The following is a 21,477-nucleotide window of genomic DNA, read 5'->3' on the forward strand; positions in this document are numbered from 1 at the left end:
TTGCGACTCCCCATTGCCGGGATGAAATCAGGGTGCATGCACAGAGGTTAAAGTGACTAGCTCAAGGCAATGCAACAGCGGCTCAATTCTAGGTTAGACTCCAAAGCCTGCATTCTTTCTGGCTGCTTCCCACTCATTGAGGGTCAAGGGTCATCTTAAGGTCCACACTGCCCCGCACGACCCAATCAGTCTCCTAGCTATGCTAGTAGGAACTCCCCTGCAGTTCATGAAACATGTTCCAGAAGGCTGCCCCCACCTTCTTCCCTCTCTTTGCGGTTTGGTCCCTCACTTTCCTCCCTCATCTCTCCCCTGGCCGGACCCCCGATTCCACCCGCTGTGTCCTCGGCTACAGGTGAGTCAGTCGTTCGGCCTGGCGCCATCAGATCCCGCAGCTGAGCTGCCAGATGGTCGCCCTCCTCTCCTCCCAGCCCGAGATGACACCAGAGCGTGCACAGTCCTCCCCAACCAGCTGGAGATCACAATTGCCTCCCTCTCTGCACCCGCCCCCAGCAACATCAAACGCGGCCCGTGTTTGTTTCAGCCCCCTCCTCCCTTTTCCCGCCCCCCTCCCGGCCTTGTCCAATAAGGGCTCGGCCCACGGGCCAAAGACGTCAAAAGTAACCAATTGTCTGCCTTAAGGTCCCCGCCTTTACGCTGAGGAGCAGCTCCGTCGGCCAATGAGCGCGCGGGGCTCCTAGAGCGGCGGCTGAGCCGCCCAATGAGCGCGGGTTTCCGTGGTTGGGGGCGTGGCAGCGGCCGTCGCCAGGGGCGTGGCGGCAGTTGCCTGGGCGGGCCCGGTAGCCGCGGGAGCCGCACTGGCCAGGGGTTCCGGCTGCTGTTCCATGAGCGCCACCGCGGAGCCGCAGGAACCGGACCGGGGGCGAGCCGGGCCTCCGAAGTCAGCCACGCACAGGTAAATCCGGGGCCGAGCGGACCCCGCCGAGCCGCGATCGCGCCCCGAATCGGTCGGGTCAGACCCCCTGTAACCCCCCGCGGTCCTCATCGCGGCTCGGCCCATCGCACCGCTGCCCGCGCGCCCCGGAGCCCCGGGGCCTGTCACCTGGCGCCGCGGGAGTCCCCAGGGCCGATCCGCCAAGTGGCCGGGAGGGAGGCTGCGTGGCCCGCAGCGGGTACGCGTGCCCGAAAGCCCTTTGTCCCCTCCGGCCCCGGCTCCCGAGGCTGGGGACATCCCGGACTGGAGCCTCCCTCGCCGGCCATCGATCCATCGGGGCGCACTCGGGACCCTGGGGGAGGGAGGGCGGGTGTGCTGGCTCAGATCGGTGTTGGAGGTCCGGGATCCGCACCCGAGAGGAGAGGGCCAAAGGGCCTGATCGCAGCCCCGGGTATCCGAGGGGTCTCTGCGTTTCTGCTCCAGGGGTACCCCCAGGACCGGCCGGGTTCAAGTTGTAGGAAGGCAGCTTTTGACCCACTTGGGGACGCACTTGCTGAGCTCGCCCGGGCTCCGAGCACCGTCCTAGGCGCTTCGTGGGCTTTCCCGCGAGCAGAGCTGTCCAGCGGGGGGCAGGTGGCTGCCCGCCAGGCGTTTGCCTCGACCTTGGAAGCGTCTGGTCCGGGCAGAGGTCAGATGACAGCCACCTGTCTGTCAGGGATGCTTGGCAAGGACCGCCGAGGGAGGGAGGACGGCGTGACCCACCTGTGAAGCCTGTCCCCACTCGCAGCCGCGATCCGGGTGACTTGCGCGCCTTGCCTCGGAAGGATAACTTCTGGGGTAGCAGTTGGCAAGTGGATATTGCATTCACTCGTCCTGAATTTTGTGGTCTCAACTCTCAAGAGTGGGTGTAAAAGAGAATAGACTCTACCAGAAACACAAGAAGCTTCATTCAATCATCATGGAACTCTTTAATCTGAACTGTGGACTGCCTCTCTTAATCTTCCGATTCCTCTCCTTCAGCCTGTCAGGTTCACCTACATTCCATTACCGGATGGGACCGGCTCCTGAGAAGGATCTGGGGAGACTGTAGGTTGGACAGAGTTCATGTGACCTGCAGCCAGAGCTGAGGGCCGTTTGGTTAAAACCACATTAAGCCGAGCCCCAAAGAGAAAGCATACAGTATCCGTTGACCGCCCTCTGTCATATGAGATGACATAATAATCTCCTGAAGGTCAGGAGGCAGGGAACTTTGACACCACTCGCTTGCCTGTTTTAGGATGAATTAACCTTTGCATAACCAGTCAGAGAGCAGATCAGTCCACTTTATTTATTTTTTTAGTTTTTGTCAATCCTCACCTGAGGATTTTTTGTTGTTGATTTTTAGAGTGAGTGGGAGAGATAGAAACATCGATGTGAGAGAGGCACATCGGCTGGTTGCCTCCAGCACACACCTCGACCAGGGCTGGGAAACCTGCAACCAAGGCATGCGCCCTTGACCGGAATGAATGGAATCCGGGACCCTTTAGTCCTCAGGCCGATGCTCTAACCATTGAGCCAAACCGGCTAGGGCTGGACTTGTGGCATTTTAGAGCTGAAAACAGCTTAGGTAGAGCTTACCTAATCTTTCTCCTCAGTGCACAGGTGGGGAAACTAAGGCCTGGGGCGGCCCCTGGTCAGCACAGAGCCAGGGGTAAAGGATGCTCTATTGACGCTCGATCTGTCAAGTTCATGACTGTGTCTCACTCCCAGCCCATTTATCTCACTCTTGATGTTTAAATGCTAGGAGGTCCAGAGAGATTAGGGGCACAGATTTGCGTGTCATAGTGCCTGGACTTGAATCCTAGCCTTGCTTCTTTCTAGCCGTAACTTTGGGCAAGTTACTGAACTTCTCCAGGCCTCTGTGTGCTCATCTATAAAACAGGAATAATAATGGTACTTAAGCTGAAACCGGTGTGGCTCAGTGGATAGGGCGTCAGCCTGCGGACTGAAGGGTCCCGGGTTCCATTCCGGTCAAGGGCACGTACCTTGGTTGCGGGCACATCGCCAATGGGGGGGGTGCAAGAGGCAGTTGATCGATGGTTCTCTCTCATCGATGTTTCTAACTCTGTCCCTCTCTCTTTCTCTCTGTAAAAAATCAGAGAGAGAGATTAATAATAATAATAATAATGGTACTTAAATCAAAAGGGTTTTTTGAATGGTACATGAGATACTGTATCTGAAGCACTTAGTTTAGTGCCTGGCACATAATAATAAACATTATAGATTTGCTGAAGACAATGCTCTGTTGCCATTTTATACAGTTTGCTTCATGTGCACACCCAGTATTTTCTATCAGGAGTTTCTTTCTCTCCCTGCAATTCATTAATCATATTCCAGGTTTTATTGTAGACGACAGTGGGGTTTTTCCAAGTCACATTACATTTTGTTTATTTTTCTCTTTTATTAAATTAGGGCATTCATTTTTCTCCGTTAGGTTTTTTCCTTATAATTTAAACTCCAGATTTATTTTATTCTTTTTTTTTTAAAAAAAAAAAAAAGGGGAAATCCCTCAAAATGCTAGTATTAATTTCCGATATTAATTTCCACGCATGCTTCCAAATATCTCCTGCCTCTGCGTGGCCCTCCTTCCCAGTTGTCAGTGTGATGCAGCCCGATTATAAACGGGGGAACATTTTTAGATTAAGATTTCATGAGCCACTGTATTAAGTGCTTTTCGGAAGTTCATGGATCGAGTGTCAAATGCAGTTAAGCCGGTTACTTAGTCATTCGAGCGGCGGCAGGGCCTGCCTTGCCGGGCAGACACGCAAGTTTGTGACTGCTCCTTGCTACGAAGCCAGCTTGTTCCCTGGTTTCTGTGTTTTTCCTGGTCTTTCCTTGAGCTTGAAATAAACCAGATGGCAGGTACCACGGAACAACAATCTTTTTCTCTCATTTTTCTCTATTTCCTTTTTATTTTCACCTTCATTTTCTTTATCACCTTTACAGCTTTGATAGATACTTACTCTGTTTGCCAGCTAATTTTTTTTTTAAATATATTTTTATTGATTTCAGAGAAGAAGGGAAGAGGGGAGAGAGAGAGAGAACCATTGACCGGCTGCCTCCCGCACCGCCGCCCCCCACTGGGGTCCAGCCTGAAACCCGGGCATGCGCCCTTGATCAGATTCGAACCCGGGACTCTTCAGTTCGCAGGCTGACATATTTCGCTGAGCCAGGACACGTTTGCCAGCTAATTTAATTCCTTTTGATTGAGGAGACGCCTGTCACCTTGATTTCTTGCAGGAATCTGGTCACCTTTGCTTTTTCCTCCTCTGTATTTTATGTGTGTTCTAGAATAAGCCAAAGGAGATCACTGTTCATTGGTTGGCACCTTCTTCAGAGTGGATTCAGAGGTTTGTTTTTCCGTTTGGGACATTCCAGAGCTCAGCCATCTTAGAAGAATTGCTTTGGTCCCATTGTTTGTGTGTCAATAATGGGCCTCTTTCTCTCCATCTGGCTCTCTTTTCTCGTAAAGTCCTGGTGAAAGGGCTTCTCATTTACTGTTCTTCTTTTGTTTGTTGTTTTGTTTTTTGTTAATCCTCACAAAAGTGCATTTTCCCATGGATTTTATTTTATTTTATTTTATCCATCATTCACTTAATGAGACTTCCATATTTTCTCCCCCATTGATTTTTAGAAAGAGCGGAAGGGAGAGGGAGAAACATAGATGTGAGAGGAACATCGATCAGCTGCCTCCTGCACGCCCCCCTCACTGGGGTTGTGCCCGCAACCAAGGTACATGCCCTTGACCGGAATCGAACCGGGGACCCTTCAGTCCGCGGGCCGACGCTCTGTCCACTGAGCCACACCGGCTAGGGCTATTCTTTCATTCTTTACTCACACCTTCCTCCTGGTTGTCTCTGGCAGTGCCCACAAAGAATATAGGGGTTCCCCACTGCCCATATCCAGAGCACACAGCATTTCTTTGGTTCCGTGGAAGACAGGGTCAGAGTCTGTCTTATTATTATTATTATTATTATTTTTTTTTTGCCTAAAACCTGGCTCTTTGAAAAGCCGTAGCAAAGAGAGAGACTTCCAGTGTAATGCCACACCGCGTGGCGGACTCCGCTGTGGCCCACCCCTTACAGCGTTCTGCTCGTTATCGCAGTGCGGATCGCTTTTAGATCCGCACGTTTATTCCTGTTGTCCCGGTTTCTGTATTAAACGTTTTCTGTTTATAAAATGGCTGGTGTGGACGGGCAGCCAGACCTGTTGTTGCTGCCTTTGAAGCTTGTGTCCTGACCCAGTTGGGCGATGCAGTTACACAAGGACCCATTCTCTGATCTTTTTTAAAAAAAAAAAAAAAAATATATATATATATATATATATATATATATATATATATATATATATATTTTAAATTATTTTTAGAGAGGAGGGAGAGAGAGAGAAACATCAATGATGAGAGAGAATCATGGATGGGTTGCCTCCTGCATACCCACACCGGGGACGGAGCCCTCAATCCGGGCATGTGCCCTGACCGGGAATCGAACCCTGACCTCCTGGTTCATAGGTCGATGCTCAACCACTGAGCCACACCGGCCGGCCATTCTCTGATCTTTTTCTTCTTTTAATTTAATTTAATTTTTTAAAGTATTACCAATAGTAGTACATATGTCTTCTTCCCCCTCCCCCCATTGACCTTCCCCCAGCCTCCCCCACCCCCCCGTTCTCTGATCTTTTATAGCAAAGTAGCATCTAGGCAAAGAGCTTAATGGAGAATTGGAGCACTGGTTCCTGGTTCTCTTTTGTTCTCCGACCGTGAAGGTCCATTAAGTTCCGCAGACTGAGCATCTGGTGCGTGGCGGCGACACAGCTGTCCAGATTAACACGTGTGTTTGGTTTGCTGCATAAAGATTATTTCACTTGTATTGCACATTAAAAACGTTTTAATGTTTTTAATTAAGAATAATTTTTCAGCCGAAACCGGTTTGGCTCAGTGGATAGAGCGTCGGCCTGCGGACTCAAGGGTCCCGGGTTCGATTCCGGTCAAGGGCATGTACCTTGGTTGCGGGCACATCCCCGGTAGGGGGTGTGCAGGAGGCAGCTGATCGATGTTTCTCTCTCATCGATGTTTCTGACTTTCTATCCCTCTCCCTTCCTCTCTGTAAAAAAATCAATAAAATATATTTAAAATAATAATAATAAAAGAATAATTTTTCAAATAGGTAATACATTTATGTGTTGAAAGGAAATATTCGAAAAGCACAAAAGTATAAATATGTCTCTGTCCACCTGATTCTGCCACCTAACTGTTGTTTTTTTAAAGATATTTTGTTTTCTTTTTTACATTTAAAAAAAATTTAATATATATTTTTATTGATTTCAGAGAGGAAGGGAGAGAGAGAGAAACATTGATGATGAGAGAGAATCATCGATCGGCTGCCTCCTGCACGTCCCACACTGGGGATCGAGCCCACAGCCTGGGCGTGTGCCTCTGACTGGAATCGAAGCTGGGGCCCTTCAGTCTGCAGGCTGATGCTCCGTCCACTGAGCCACACCAGCTACGTGGTCGTCATGGTTTCTGTGGCTCCCAGATTCTTGCCTCTGTTATCTTCCTCTCATTCCTTCAGTGTGCCTTCATCTGCTTTTCCTTACCTCTGAGTCTAACTGAGTCACCTTGAACTCGAATCGAATCTTCACGATGTTAGTCAGCCAACCTAACCTAGAGCTGTGACTTTCTGCTGTTTGCTCACTGCTGGGTGGCCGCATTATCAGTCAGTTGTGCCACAGATAAACGCGTTATGTAATACGAGGGAGGGGCGGGGCGATCTGTCCCGTCTCTCTGGGGTGTACAAGAGAAGCGTATAAAAACTTCCCCATTTGTTTTCAGTTCCTCTAATAGACACTCCTCTACGTGCTGTTTACTTAGTCATGCCAGTGAGAACACTAAATAACAAGCAGGAAGAAGCCCTAGCCGGTGTGGCTCAGTGGTTCAAGCGTCGCACCAGCACTCACTTGCTAAGCTGTGTCGGCACTGGGGTTATGGAAGCTGTGAACCACAGGAGAGACTAGCCATGCAGACCTGTGCACAGGAACCCTGTACTCACTATGCAATTGTGGGGGGAAATTTAGAAATATTCCAAAATAAAAAATTTTATCTTAAAAAATGAAATTAACAGCTCTGGCCAATTATGTTCAGTGGTAAGTGCATCAGCCCAAGGACTGGTTTGTGGATCCAATCCCTCAGCAACTATTGAGTGAGGGTGGAAGTGGGTCCCACCCTAGAACCCAATTGGTTAAGTTTGGAAGTGATTCCCGCCCCTCAACAACCATTGGATGAGGTTGGAAGTGGGTCACGCCCTCAACAACCATTGGGTGAGATTGGCAATGGGTCCCGCCCCTCAACAACCATTGGGTGAGGTTGGAAGTGCGTCACGCGCCTCAGCTACCATTGGGTGAGGTACAAAGTAAGCCCCACCCCTCAACAACCATTGGGTGAGGTTGGAAGTGGGTCACTCCCCTCAACTGCCATTGGGTGAGGTTGGAAGTGGGTCCCTCCCCTCAACTACCATTGGGTGAGGTTGGCAGTGGGAACCGCCACTCAACAGCCATTGGGTGAGGTCCAAAGTGGGTCCCACCCCTAAACAACCGTTTGGAAGTAGGTCCACGAGGCAGGGCACAAATTAATGACAGAAATACAGATCTCTCTGAACAACCCCCACCTTTAGGCCCAGCCCTTTTGACTGGTCCCGCCTCCTCCTCTCTGCTCATGCCCCATCTACCCTCAAGGACCAGGGGCAGTTTCCTCTTTTGCACTAATAATAACTCACAGAATTGCGGCCAGTAGCAAATGAGGTAGTGTCTGAGGATGTGCTTTGTAAAGAGTGAATTCTGTAATCGGTCTGAACTGTCAACGCCAGTACATGTTGTGACATGTTTGAGGAGTTACTGAGGTCATATCTTAAAATCACAAGCATTTGATCAACGGGGAGATAGACAAATAAGAACGTTTATCATCCTCTAGTTCTGCTGTGTCATTTTCAAAGATAGAGTGACTTGTGCGCTGCCGGTGTGGCTCAGTGGTTGAGTGTCGACCTGTGAACCAGGAGGTCAGGGTTCGATTCCCGGTCAGGGCACATGCCTGGGTTGTGGGCTTGATCCCCAGTGTGGGGGGACATGCAGGGGGCGGCCCATCAGTGATTCTCTCTCATCACTGATGTTTCTATATCTCTCGCCCTCTCCCTTCCTCTCTGAAATGAATAAAAAACATATTTAAATTTTTAAAAATATTTTCTGGATTATATACGTTCATATTGGATGGAAAATATCATGGACAGGCCGTAACCAGTTTGACTCAGTGGATAGAGTGTCGGCCTGCAGACTGAAGGGTCCCGGGTTCGATTCCGATCAAGGCCATGTACCTTGGTTGTGGGCACATCCCCAGTGGGGGGTGTGCAAGAGGCAGCTGACCCATATTTCTCTCTCACTGATGTTTCTAACTCTTTATCCGTCTCCCTTCCTCTCTGTAAAAATCAAAATATATTTAAGAAAAAAATACCACGGACAGGTTTGTGGCATCGGATGTGCTGGAATGAGTAGCAGAAAGCATGAGTCGTCCGGTGGTATTTCCGGGTTTATCTGACCGCCAACAGTCAATGCGCGAATCCCATCTCTCTCCTCTTTGGGGACCTTTTGTGTTCCGGTGCCTCAAACAGCCTGTTTTTTGCTCCGAATCCTCTTCATCCGTGAGCAGTTTCTGAAGTAGAGCAATCAGTCTTTGAGCCTCGTAAGAAGTGCCTTGGGCAAACAGGGAACAGGCAAAGAGAAATATGCCATTGGACATTGGTTTCTACAAGCGCTAGAAAACGGGAAGCTTTCATGGTGATGGATGGTCATTTGCCTGAACTTGGAGATAATCTTTAAACTCCCCCAAAGCCGCTGAGAGCCAGGTCACATGAGCTTTCCCTTCATCTGAGCCCGCCCAGTAATCTCAGAAGAAAATTTTGCTCAAGAGACCAGAGTAGTGATACGTTACGCCTTCCCCACAGAGTCAGTCAATATTTACAGAGTGCCCACTGAGCGCTCAAGACCATACATTTAAACTTGTGTAGAATTTACACAGTGAGGCCCTAGCCGGTTTGGCTCAGTGGACAGAGCCGTGGCCCATGGACTGAAGGGTCCTGGGTTCCATTCCAGTCAAGGGCACGTACCTTGGTTGCAGGCTCCTGCCCGGCCCAAGTCCTGGTCAGGGCACATGCAGGAGGCAACCAAACAATGTATCTCTCTCTCCCATCGATGTTTCTCTCACTCTCTCTCTCTCCCTCTCCCATCCACTCTCTCTCTGAAAGTCACTGGAAAAACATCCTCAGATGAGGATTAACAACAACAACAACAACGGAAGAATTTACACGTGAGGATTGAATGAGACCGGCGTAGACAGAATCCCCAACAGAGATGACTAGGAAAGGGACCTGCCACCGTCATGGAGAGAGGAGACTCAGATCCTCTGGATATGGGAGGGTCTTTGCAAACGCGAAGGTGGGAGATGGCATGATTGTCGGGGCCGGGAGGGGGTATACCCCCCTCCCACCCCCCATGGAGGTCCCCGTGTGGTTCAGCAGGCTGAGCAGAACCGTCTGGATGCGTCTGGCTGCCGTTGAGGGCTTGCAGTGAGGTTCAGATGGTGAATGACAGTGCTAGTCTAGCGTCTTGTGGATCTAGCAGGGGTCTTCAAACTGCGGCCCGCGGGCCACATGCGGCCCGCAGAGGAGTCTGATCCGGCCCGCCAGGTTTTTTGGGCAGTGAGCGCAGCCGAGGTGTTACAGTAGGAATTAGTAGTTCATATAGTCTGGCCCTCCAGCTCTCTGAGGGACCGTGATCTGGCCCCCACTTTAAAAAGTTTGAGGACCCCTGATCTAGAGTCTCCTTACACCTACTCACACCCCCTGCCACATGTTAGTCCCTCAGGTGCCAGCCCAGCACGCATGCGACACACATGCGGTGCCATCTCGCAGGCGGATCTCTGGAATTCCTTTGTAAGCCAAGCCCGAAGCTTCATTCCGCTGTGACTCACTCCTTCTGCTCCCAGACCTGTCCCTCTGGTCCTGTCCGCCGGTCTCCTGACCGCCCCGCATTCCTGGCCTGGCCTCGGCCTCTGAGCCCAGCCCGGTCTGCATCCGCCCCTCCTCCTCCTCCTCACCTTCTCGTCTGTTCCATGTCTGCCTGTGGCTCCCCAGCTTCTGAGGCCACCTCCTCCTTCTCTCTGTCTCCTTGGTTTGAATTCCCCTCCTTTTAGAGGTGATACTTGAGGATTTCACAGATTTGCACTGTTTTCTAATTATTTTATGAGTGCCCTGCATTATGCTTTTTTTAAAAATAAATTCTTATTGGTTTCAGAGAGGAAGGGAGAGAGAGACAGAGAGATAAACATCAGTGATGAGAGAGAATCATGGATCAGCTGCCTCCTGCACACCCCTCACTGGGGATCGAGCCCACAACCCGGACATGTGCCCTTGACCGGACTCGAACCTGGGACTCATCAGTCTACAGGCTAACGCTCTAGCCACTGAGCCAAACCAGCCAGAGCCTGCATTATGCATTTCTCATAGCCCAACAGAGCTCAGCATGAAGCTGATGCTTTGGTACCCACGGGGAGTGGGGTGAAATGTCAGAAAGGGACAGAGGAGGGGGCAGACTGCCCTCTTTATGTATAAGCCACCACGCATTATCCACCGAGGCTCTCCCAGCCCCCACGGGTAAGTCAGTTCCGGGGAAATGCGATGATGGAGAAGCCTCTACCTCATTTCTGATGAAATCACCTTCCTTGGTGGCCGGTCCCTCTCAGGACACGCGCTGCCTGGGAAAGGGCCCCTGGGCGAGGAGGAGCCGCTGGAAATGAGCCGGTGGCTGGCTGTGCCCCGTGGGCCGTGCACCTGCCTCGGTGCGGAGCGGGCACAGCGGGCACTGGGTGGGTGAGGGGCAGCCTCTCTGGGGGAAGGAGGGGCCCCTCGGCAGGAGAGGGGGGTATGTGACAGGACTGTGCGCGGCCAGGACCCCTGTTAGCACACACACAAGGTCACACCTTGAAACTGTTCATGGACCGAAACCGGTGTGGCTCAGTGGATAGAGCGTCGGCCTGCGGACTGAAAGGTCCCGGGTTCGATTCCGGTCAAGGGCATGTACCTTGGTTGCGGGCACATCCCCAGTAGGGGGTGTGCAGGAGGCAGCTGGTCGATGTTTCTCTCTCATCGACGTTTCTAGCTCTCTATCCCTCTCCCTTCCTCTCTGTGGCAAATCAATAAAATATATATATATTAAATAAAAAAAAAGTAAATTAAAAAAATTTAAAAAGAAAGAAAGAAACTGTTCATGGAACTTGACAATGGACCCTTATTACTCAGGGATTTAGCCAGTCCATCATGGTTCCGTGTTATAAGAATCCAGAGTGTGTCCTAGGACTGATTTCGAACTTGGAGGAGATCCGAGCAGTTAATAGCTGGCTATTTCATTGTGTGTGAGGTCTCTGTGCATGAGGAAAGAGTGTCTTCTGCAGTGATTCCATCTGTTGGGTTGGGGAGTTGACTAAAACAACATGGAGGAGAATCCGGGAGTGGTGATGGTATGGCTCAATGGTCAGCAAACTCAATCCACAGAGCCAAATATCAACAGTACAACGATTGAAATTTCCCTTGAGCCGAAACCGGTGTGGCTCAGTGGTAGAGCGTCGGTCTGCGGACTGAAAGGTCCCGGGTTCAATTCCGGTCAAGGGCATGTACCTTGATTGTGGACACATCCCCAGTAGGGGGTGTGCAGGAGGCAGCTGATCAATGTTTCTCTCTCATTGATGTTTCTAACTCTCTATCCCTCTCTGTAAAAAATCAGTAAAATATATTTAAAAAAAAAAGAAAAGAAAAGAAATTTCCTTTGAGAGCCACATTTTTTAAACTTAAACTTTATTCAAAACAGACTCGCCCAGGCCGTGGTATTTTGTGGAAGAGCCACACTCCAGGGGCCAAAGAACGGCCTGTGGCTCTCGAGCCGCCGTTTGCCGACCACGGGTAGAGCTGATATTTGGGCGCTTAGCTGAATCGCAGAGGCAGAGAGACCACGCCAGTAAACATCTGTGCCCAGAATCCGGTTTGTTTTGTGCTAACAAGCAGCTGGGGAGCGTTCGCCTCGTTAGCTGATTACCGTCTCCTGCTTGGAGCTCGCCGGGTGACGAGGGACCTTTGGGAAGGATGTGGCTCTTTTCCCCCTCCTCCGCGGGCCAGGGGCGCGGGCCTGCTGAGTCCCCGGAGGGCATCTGCGCATGTCCCCTCGCAGGCGGGGTCTGGAAGTCAGGGCAGGGCAGGCACCTCGGTTCCCTCTCTCGGCTGTTGTGGCCTCTCCTACCGGCTGGTGGCTCCTGGGCTCAGAGACGCATCACCCCACTCACTGCTGTCACCCTCTCCCCCTCTGTCTGTGTTTCTGTCCTCATTCCCCTCTTCATATGAGGACGGCCTGTCACGGATTAGGGCCCCTCTTTGTCTTTTGTTTTGTTTTTTTTATTTTTTATTTATTTATTTTTAAAAAAATGTATTTTATTGATTTTCCACAGAGAGGAAGGGAGAGAGATAGAGAGCTAGAAACGTCGATGAGAGAGAAACATCGACCAGTTGCCTCTTGCACACCCCCTACAGGGGATGTGCCCGCAACCAAGGTACATGCCCTTGACCGGAATCGAAGCCGGGACCTTTCAGTCCGCAGACCGACGCTCTACCACTGAGCCAAACCGGTTTTGGCTTGCTTTGTTTTTTTTTTAATATGTTTTATTGACTTTTTATAGAGAGGAAGAGAGAGGGATAGAGAGTTAGAAACATCAATGAGAGAGAATCGTCGATCAGCTGCCACCTGCACACCCCCCACTGGGGATGTGCCCACAACCAAGGTACATGCCCCTGACCGGAATCGAACCTGGGACCTTTCAGTTTGCAGACCAATGCTCTACCACTGAGCCAAACCGATTTCAGCGTATTATTATTATTATTTTAAATATATTTTTATTGATTTCAGAGATGAAGAGGGAAGGGGAGAGAGAGAGAGAGAGAGAGGGAAACATTGATGATGAAAAAGATTCATGGATCGGCTGCCTCCTGCACGCCCCCTACTGGGGATCGAGCCCACAACCTGAGCATGTGCCCTGACCAGGAATCGAACCCTCACCTCCTGGTTCCTAGGTCAATGCTCAACCACTGAGCCGGCCGGGTGGGCGGGCTGTGGAGCTCATTTGAGGGAATAAGAAAGGCCCGAGGGCTGCCGATCTCGTGTGGTTCCGAGGTCCCCAGTGGCTGGACAGCCGCTGTCTTCTGTTACCCAGCTCCGGGCTCCGAGCCCTTGAGCCAAGGACTGCAACTCTATCCCTAGAATCTCAGAAATTTTGAGCTACAAGAGGTCCCGGGTATTATCTGCTTCTCATGTAACCCTCTTGTTTTACAGATGAGGTCTTTAGGTCCCAGAAAGGCTAAGTGGCTTGTTCAAGGTCACGGGCGCCGAAGGGGCAGAGCGGGCGCTGAGAGCCAGGCCTCGGAACCCCTGGGGGAGAGCCTGCGCCAGCCCCGTGGCCCTGTCTCTCCCGGCCTCTGGGCCTCCATTGTAAGATGTCACTCTTGGCAGAGACGGGGACGCCCAGGACCCGCGCTCCCCCCCCCACCCCCTGTCTCAGACCGAGGGCCACCCTGAGAGCTCCTTTGTGGTGGGTGCTTGGCAGCACCTTGCGTTTCCTTGTTCATGGAGAGGCTGCAAGTGGAATTTTAACTCTGAGTCCCAGCATCTAAATTCCACTCACAGCCCTGGCCGGTGTGGCTCAGTGGATAGAGCGTCAGCCTGCAGACCAAAGGGTCCGGGGTTTGATTCCGGTCAAGGGCACATACTTGGTTGCAGCTGATGCTCTATCCGCTGAGCCAAACTGATTTCGGCTGTCCTCACGTTTCTAAAGTATATGTAGCCTTAACAGAAACTTATTTTCTACAATACCTCGTTAAGATGAGAATTCTACTTCATCGCAGTCCCATACAATGCTAAGCATAGTGCTAGGCACACAGTAGGTCCCCAGGCCCACTCAAGTTCAAGGGCCGGTGACCCTGGTGACTGCGGTCGAACTGCCCTTCTCTTCGGGAATTCGGGTTCGAGCCCGGAATCAAGGCTGCCTATTCGGACCAGAGTCATTACGACCCTCTCCTAGGACTGCCTTCACGGAATTGAATTCCATTTGAAACCCTTGACATTTTTCAAGGGTTGAGTAAATGAATTCTCTCTTGCGTTAGCTATTTAAAAAGGTTGTAGGAGGGCGCTGCCTATCACTTCACTCAAGGTCCTCTTTTGTCAAGTCCCACGGATTTTTTTTAAAAAATTTTTTTAAAAATAATTCCGTGCCTGAAAAGCCCTACTTCCCCTGAGTGTCTGTCATGGTTTGTGGGGAAAGAACAGAATACACGTTAACTCTCTTTCCATTTTGGAGAACTGTGGGTCTAAATGGGTTTCCCTCTTCCCCCTCGCTGTCAAGAGACCGCAAACGCGTTCTGGGTTCATCACGCAGGCAATGGCGTCGGAAATGGCGTCGGATGGTGGCACAGGTACTTTCCTTGTTCGGAGTTTCTTTTTGTTGTTCTTGCTAATCCTCGCCCGAGGATATGGCTTCCACTGATTTTTAGAGAGAGTGGAAGGGAGGAGAGACCGAGAGAAACATCGATATGAGAGAGATACTCAACTGGTTGCCTCCTGGGCTGACCAGGGCCAGGGATGTAAATGAGGCCCATGTCCTTAACCAAATCAAACCCGCGACCCTTCAGTCCACAGGCCAATGTTTCTTAATTTTTCCTTGGGTTTTGCTCGTTGCTATTTTAAAATTCTTTGTTTTTTTCCCGCCGAAACTGGTGTGGCTCAGTGGATAGAGCATCAGCCTGCGGACTGAAAGGTCCCAGGTTCGATTCCGGTCAGGGGCATGAACCTTGGTTGCGGGCACATCCCTAGTGGGGGGTGTGCAGGAGGCATCTGGTCGATGTTTCTCTTTCATCGATGTTTCTAACTCTCTATCCCTCTCCCTTCCTCTCTGTAAAAAAAATCAATAAAATATATATATTTTTAAAAAATAATAAAATTCTTTTTTTCTAGCAAAACCATTGGACACAGACAGTACCACGGGTGTGAGGGCTTGTACTTGGGGGAGGGGATTGTGAGGGAGAAGTCAATAGGGGGGGGGGGGCAAAAGGAGACTCATACTTGAAAACTAAAGATTTTTTTTTAAGTCCTTTTTTTTCCTAATAACAAAAATAGTTGTAGTCATTAGGAATTTTGGAAAAGAAAAAAGAGAAAGAAAAATCGCCTACAATCTAATAACCCAGGAACTGTAGCATCCATAATGACTTGGGCGGATAGCATTTCTTCCTGTGTCATTAGAAATCGCAGACTCCAGGAGTCTGGAAATGACAGTGGCAAGGGTTTATTCCCTCGCCTAAAAGGAATCTTGAGGTAGGCAGTCTAGGTCTGATAGGATGGCTCCATTAAGTCATCAGGAACTCGAAGCTTCTTTCTTATGACTCTGCTGGCCTCTTGATGTGGCTCCGAGAGTGACCACTAGACTCCTTCACGGCCCCAGGTGACTGCTGGGTTGCAGCCATGTTACTGCATCCCAGGGCGTGAGAGAAGGAAAAGGGCCGAAGAGTTCACTCCCTGCCTTTTATTTTTTAAAATAATATTTTATTGATTTTTTTACAGAGAGGAAGAGAGAGGGATAGAGAGTTAGAAACATCGATGAGAGAGAAACATCGATCAGCTGCCTCCTGCACAATCCTGTTCACCCCCAGCTGGGGATATGCCCACAACCAAGGTACATGCCCTTGACCGGAATCGAACCTGGGGGATGTCTGACTGCTGGCTTAGGCCCGCCACTGCCGCTGTGCTCACCAGCTGTGGGTCAGTGTTAAGGACCATGATAGGGGGCGTGGTGGGGGCTATGGCAACCAGTTAGAGAGCATGCTCTGTGCAAATGGGTTCCAGCCACCCAGCTGCATTCACTGTTGCTTTTTTTTTCCCCCCAAGAGAAATCAGAAATCCAGATTTTCATATGAAACCTGGCACTTAGATCTTAGCAGCTAATACATTTAGATTTTAAAAATGCCAGCCAATGCCGAAACCGGTTTGGCTCAGCGGATAGAGCGTCAGTCTGCGGACTGAAAGGTCCCAGGTTCGATTCCGGTCAAGGGCATGTACCTTGGTTGTGGGCACATCCCCGGGAGGGGGTATGCAAGAGGCAGCTGGTCGATGCTTTTCTCTCATCGACGTTTCTAGCTCTCTATCCCTCTCCCTTCCTCTCTGTAAAAAATCAATAAAAATATATTTAAAAAAAATAAAAATAAATAAAAATAAAAATGTCAGCCAAAGGCAACACCAGTGTAGGATCCACCCCTTGTTTTTCACTTGGCAGCAACAGTGCTGGAGGAGACCGCTCTTCCGTGCCCAGCCAAACAAACCTGGTCTTCTGTGGCTGCTTCATCTCAAAACACAAAGACGCACTACACATTTGCAGTTCAGCGAGACTGCTCCAAAGGTTCACCGAATCTCTGTTTTCTGTTTCAATCATTTTGGGGTGGCGGAACCCGGAGAATATTGGGCTGGAACCCCAGCTCCACGGCTTCCCAGCTGTGTGACTCGGGGCGAGCTTTTCATCTGTGTTCTCCTGCGCCGTCCATTTTCTCTCTTGCTCGCTTCTCTCTCTCTCGCTCCGCTCTCCTCGCTTTCAAGTGGCACAGTGTGTGGTTAAGACAAGGATCGCCGGAGCCAGATAGGAATCTTGGCTTCTCTGTCTACTAGCTGTGTGGCCTTGGGCAAAACTGATTCAAGTTTTCTATGCCTCACAGGGTGTGGGAAGGAATTCAGTGTGTTAATATGTGTAAAATACACAGAACAGAGCTTGGCACACAGTGATATATAAACACTGTTCTCTCTCTCTCTCTCGCTTTTTTTTTTTTTTTTTTTTTTTCTCCTCTGCTGCTTTGTAAGGTATGGCGCCCTGGCCAATTTGGCTCAGTGGCTAGAGCGTCGGCCTGCAGACTGAAGGGTCCTGGTTTTGATTCCGGTCAAGGGCACATGCCCAAATTGTGGGCTTGATTCCCAGTAGGGGGCATGCAGGAGGCAGCCGAACAATGCTTCTCTCTCATCATTGATATTTCTATTTCTCTCTCCCTCTCCCTTTCTGAAATTATTTTTAAAAAAAATTTTTTTTTAATGAAGGGCTCCCTAACCGGTCTGGCTCAGTGGATAGAGCATCAGCCTGCAGACTGAAAGGTCCCGGGTTCGATTCCGGTCAAGGGCATGTACCTTGGTTGCGGGCACATTCCCAGTAGGAGGTGTGCAGGAGGCAGCTAACTGATGTTTCTCTCTCATGGATGTTTCTAACTCTCTATCCCTCTCCCTTCCTCTCTGTAAAAAAAAAAAATCAATAAAATATATATATATTTTTAAAAATAGAAGGCTCCCTAACCGGTTTGGCTCAGTGGATAGAGCATCAGCCTGCGGACTGAAAGGTCCCGGGTTCGATTCTGGTCAAGGGCATGTACCTTGGTTGCGGGCACATCCCCAGTAGGAGGTGTGCAGGAGGCAGCTGATCGATGTTTCTCTCTCATTGATGTTTCTAACTCTCTATCCCTCTCCCTTCCTCTCTGTAAAAAAAAAATCAATAAAATATATATATATTTTTTAAATCAAAAGCATGGATCTCCAGCACAGTGGGCTGGCTCTGGCTCTCCGTCTCACGGGAACACTCTTAGCCCCTGGTTCCTGTCCACAGCCAGCCTCCTGCCCCCAGGCCGGACCCAGACCCGCCGGCTGTGCCCACTCCCTACCCATTCCTTTTAGTCTGCGCCCTTATTTTATTGTTCCCATCGCCGTTTATCCCCGCTACGCCCTCTTCCACCTCCCACCGCTGTCTTGACCTAAAGCCTCATTAAGTTCCAGGGGTCCTCAAACTTTTTAAAGTGGGGGCCAGATCACGGTCCCTCAGAGAGCTGGAGGGCCGGACTATATGAACTACTAATTCCTACTGTAACACCTCGGCTGCGCTCACTGCCCAAAAAACCTGGCGGGCCGGATCAGACTCCTCTGCGGGCCGCATGTGGCCCGCGGGCCGTAGTTTGAAGACCCCTGACCTAAAGCCTCATTAAGTTATTGGTTAGACAGAGACAAAACCTTCCCGGCGTTTCTGAAGATGACGTTACGAGATGAAAGGGGAAAAGCAGGGCGGGTTTGCCTTTGCAAACGCTCTAAGCGCAGCAGATAGCTCGTCCTGGAGACAGAAAGAGCCGTCACTCTGTGGCTGGCACAGGCCTCCCCCAGCAGGCCTGTTCCACCGGCCAAGAGTGTGACACACATGTTAATTAGAGACTTTGTCCCTTCCCCTAAAGATTTGAACTGCAGAGAAACGTAAATGCGCTTTTATTTCAATTAAATCGCTTCCTTCTCGTTCCCCCATCTTTTCAGCTTTTAGGTAAATCTGAAGAAGAGAGCTGACCTGCCCGGCTCAGCTGGACAACATTTCAAGCTCATATTCCCACCTAGAGAGAAGCAAAGTACGGAGGTATGTATTGTCCAGACTCTTGTCCAGTTTACTTCTTTTTTTTTTTTAAATATATTTTTATTGATTTCAGAGAGGAGGGGAGAGGGAGAGAGAAACCAGAAACATCCATGATGAGAGAGAATTATTTATCGGCTGCCTCCTGCAAGTCCCCCATTGGGGATCAAGCCCACAACCCGGGCATGTGCCCTTGACCGGAATCGAACCCAGGACCCTTCAGTCCGAAGGCTGACACTATCCACTGAAGCCAAACTGGCTAAGGCTACTTTATCTTTTTAAAAATATATATATTTTATTGATTTTTTTTTTTTTTTTACAGAGAGGAAGGGAGAGGGATAGAGAGTTAGAAACACTGATGAGCCGAAGCCAGTTTGGCTCAGTGGTAGAGCATCAGTCTGCGGACTGAGGGGTCCCAGGTTCGATTCCGGGCAAGGGCATGTACGTTGGTTGCAGGCACATCACCCGTGGAGGGGTGTGCAAGAGGCAGCTGATGGATGTTTCTCTCTCGTCGATGTTTCTAGCTCTCTATCTCTCTCCCTTCCTCTCTGTAAAAAAATCAATAAAATATATTTAAAAGAAAGAAAGAAAGAAACACTGATGAGAGAGAAACATCGATCAGCTGCCTCTTGCACACCTCCCACTGGGGATGTGCCCGCAACCAAGGTACATGCCCCTGACCGGAATCGAACCCGGGACCCTTCAGTCCCCAGGCTGATGCTATATCCACTGAGCCACACCAGTCAGGGCTATTTTATCTTTTTTATTTGATAAGTCTGCTTCAACAGGGAAAATTGAAGCCACCTGCTGCTTTTTCTCTTCTCTTCCCGACAAGAGGAGCAAGAAAGAGCCCTTGTCTTGGGTCCATAGCCCCAGCGTCGGGTCAGAGAAATCTTGGAGTTCCGGCTACATCTTGTTTTGAGCTCTTTCCTCGCTAGACTTAAAGATCCATGTTAACAAGCTGAATCGTCTCAGATGTTTATTTCTCGTTGGCTTGACTGGCCCAGGGGGCAGGACTCTGATGAGATGAAGGACCGGGGCCATAGGTTGAACGCTGGCACTGACTCTAACCTTAGCCCTAACCCCTTGGAGAACTGGTCCACCCTAGAGACCCCCTCTCCAGAAAGCTGTGCATCGCACAGACTGCCCCAGGGTTCCTGGGACCCAGAATCCTTTAGGGACCTACACACTCCAAGTTAACAATCCTGTTTCAGGCCCAGCTGGCATGGCTCAATGGTTGAGCATTGACCTATGAACCAGGAGGTCACGGTTCAGTTCCTGGTTGGGGCACAGGCCCAGGTTGTGGGCTCGATCCCCAGGGTGGGCCATGCAGGAGGCAGCCGACCAATGATTCTCTCTCATTGATGTTTCTCTCTCTCTCCCTCTCCCTTCCTCTCTGAAATAAATAAAAATTAAATATTTTTTAAAAGAATCCTGTCTTAGGAATTCATAAACAGCTAGTTGGTAGAGGGGACATGTCTCCAGAGGTTGAGTTTCAGGGAAACTGTCAACTCTCTCAAGTTCAAAGGTGGCCGCACTGCACGTGTATTTAGCGGTCTAGCCTGGATGGGAAATCGTGTTAGATAAATTTTTTTAAAAATAAATTTATTAATTTTTTACAGAGAGAAAGTGAGAGGGATAGAGAGTTAGAAACATCGATGAGAGAGAATCATCCATCAGCTGCCTCTTGCACACCCCCCACCGGGGATGTGCCCGCAACCAAGGCACATGCCCTTGACCGGAATCGAACCTGGGACCTTTCAGTCTGCAGGTCGACGCTCTATCCACTGAGCCACACCGGTTTCGGCTAGATACATTTTCCAAAGTTGTTTTCTTGCCGTGATGTTTGCTTGCCATCCTCACTGAGGTGGGAGCCCTGCCAGGGACCAGTGCGGGGGGCGGGGGGGGGGGGGGGTCCTGCCTCTTTGCCAAAGTCACCTGGGCCGTGATCTCCTGGTTCCTAGATCAGTGCTCAGCCACTGAGCCAGGGGTCCTCAAACTTTTTAAAGTGGGGGCCAGATCACGGTCCCTCAGAGAGCTGGAGGGCCGGACTACATGAACTACTAATTCCTACTGTAACACCTCGGCTGCGCTCACTGCCCAAAAAACCTGGTGGGCCGGATCAGACTCCTCTGCGGGCCGCATGTGGCCCGCGGGCCGTAGTTTGAAGACCCCTGACTGAGCCATCCCAGCCGCACCCCCTCTGGCCTGGCCGTGGGTCTCGAGAGATTCCTCCCGCGATGCCCCAAACCTGCCTTCGGAGATGGTGCTGTCCGGCCTGTTCTGTTCTGTCTGCCCCGGGGGGCCGCCTCTCAGAGCTCCAGAGCTGTTTTTAGCAGAAGCTCCCGGAAGCCGTTCCGGGGAAGCCGTTGCCATGGCTACCTTGGCTGGGAGAGTTCCCTTCTTCTCCTTTTTTTGTTAGCTTGTGGTTTCCCTGATTTTTAAGGTGCCAGCTGACGTTCTGTGTGTTGTGTTTTTTTTTTTGCTAAGCAGCAAGGGAAAGACTGGATTTTTGTTGCTGCTGATATTCGTTTTTGCGTGTGTGGAGATGTGTGTGCTTGCATGTGTGTCTTGGAGAGGAGCTAAAGAGACCTCAGAAAATGAACTGTCAGGAGAGGCCCTGGCTGGTGTGGCTCAGTGGATAGAGCATCAGCCTGCAGACTGAAGGGTCCCAGGTTCGATTCCAGTCAAGGACATGCACCTTGGTTGCGGGCACATCCCCAGTGGGGGGTGTGCAGGAGGCAGCTGGTCGATGTTGCTCTCTCATCGATGTTTCTAACTCTCTATTCCTCTCCCTTCCTCTCTGTAAAAAATCAATAAAATATATTTTTAAAAGAAATATAAGTATATATATCTACACACACACATATATATATATATATATATATATATATATATATATATATATATATATCAGGAGAGCTTGGGCAAAGCTAGATGTGTATACGCAATTTTCTTACTCCAATTTTAAATTTTGGCTTAGCGATCGAATGAGGTCCACTTT

At 50.1% G+C, this 21,477-nt stretch overlaps 1 protein-coding gene across 2 annotated transcripts in view; it reads left to right on the forward strand.

Moving 5' to 3' along the window:
* The first annotated feature begins 784 nt into the window (after window positions 1–784).
* ABHD2 (abhydrolase domain containing 2, acylglycerol lipase) overlaps window positions 785–21,477 on the forward strand; it is a 54,847-nt gene continuing 34,154 nt past the window's right edge. For both annotated transcript variants that reach the window (XM_084869233.1, XM_084869234.1), the window contains exons 1-2: window positions 785–913; window positions 18,383–18,479. The gene's annotated coding sequence lies outside the window, so the exon portion shown is untranslated. The remainder of the gene's footprint in view (window positions 914–18,382; window positions 18,480–21,477) is intronic.

This window comes from Pipistrellus hanaki, assembly GCF_964339955.1.
Source record: "Pipistrellus hanaki genome assembly, chromosome: 21".
NCBI lineage: Eukaryota > Metazoa > Chordata > Mammalia > Chiroptera > Vespertilionidae > Pipistrellus > Pipistrellus hanaki.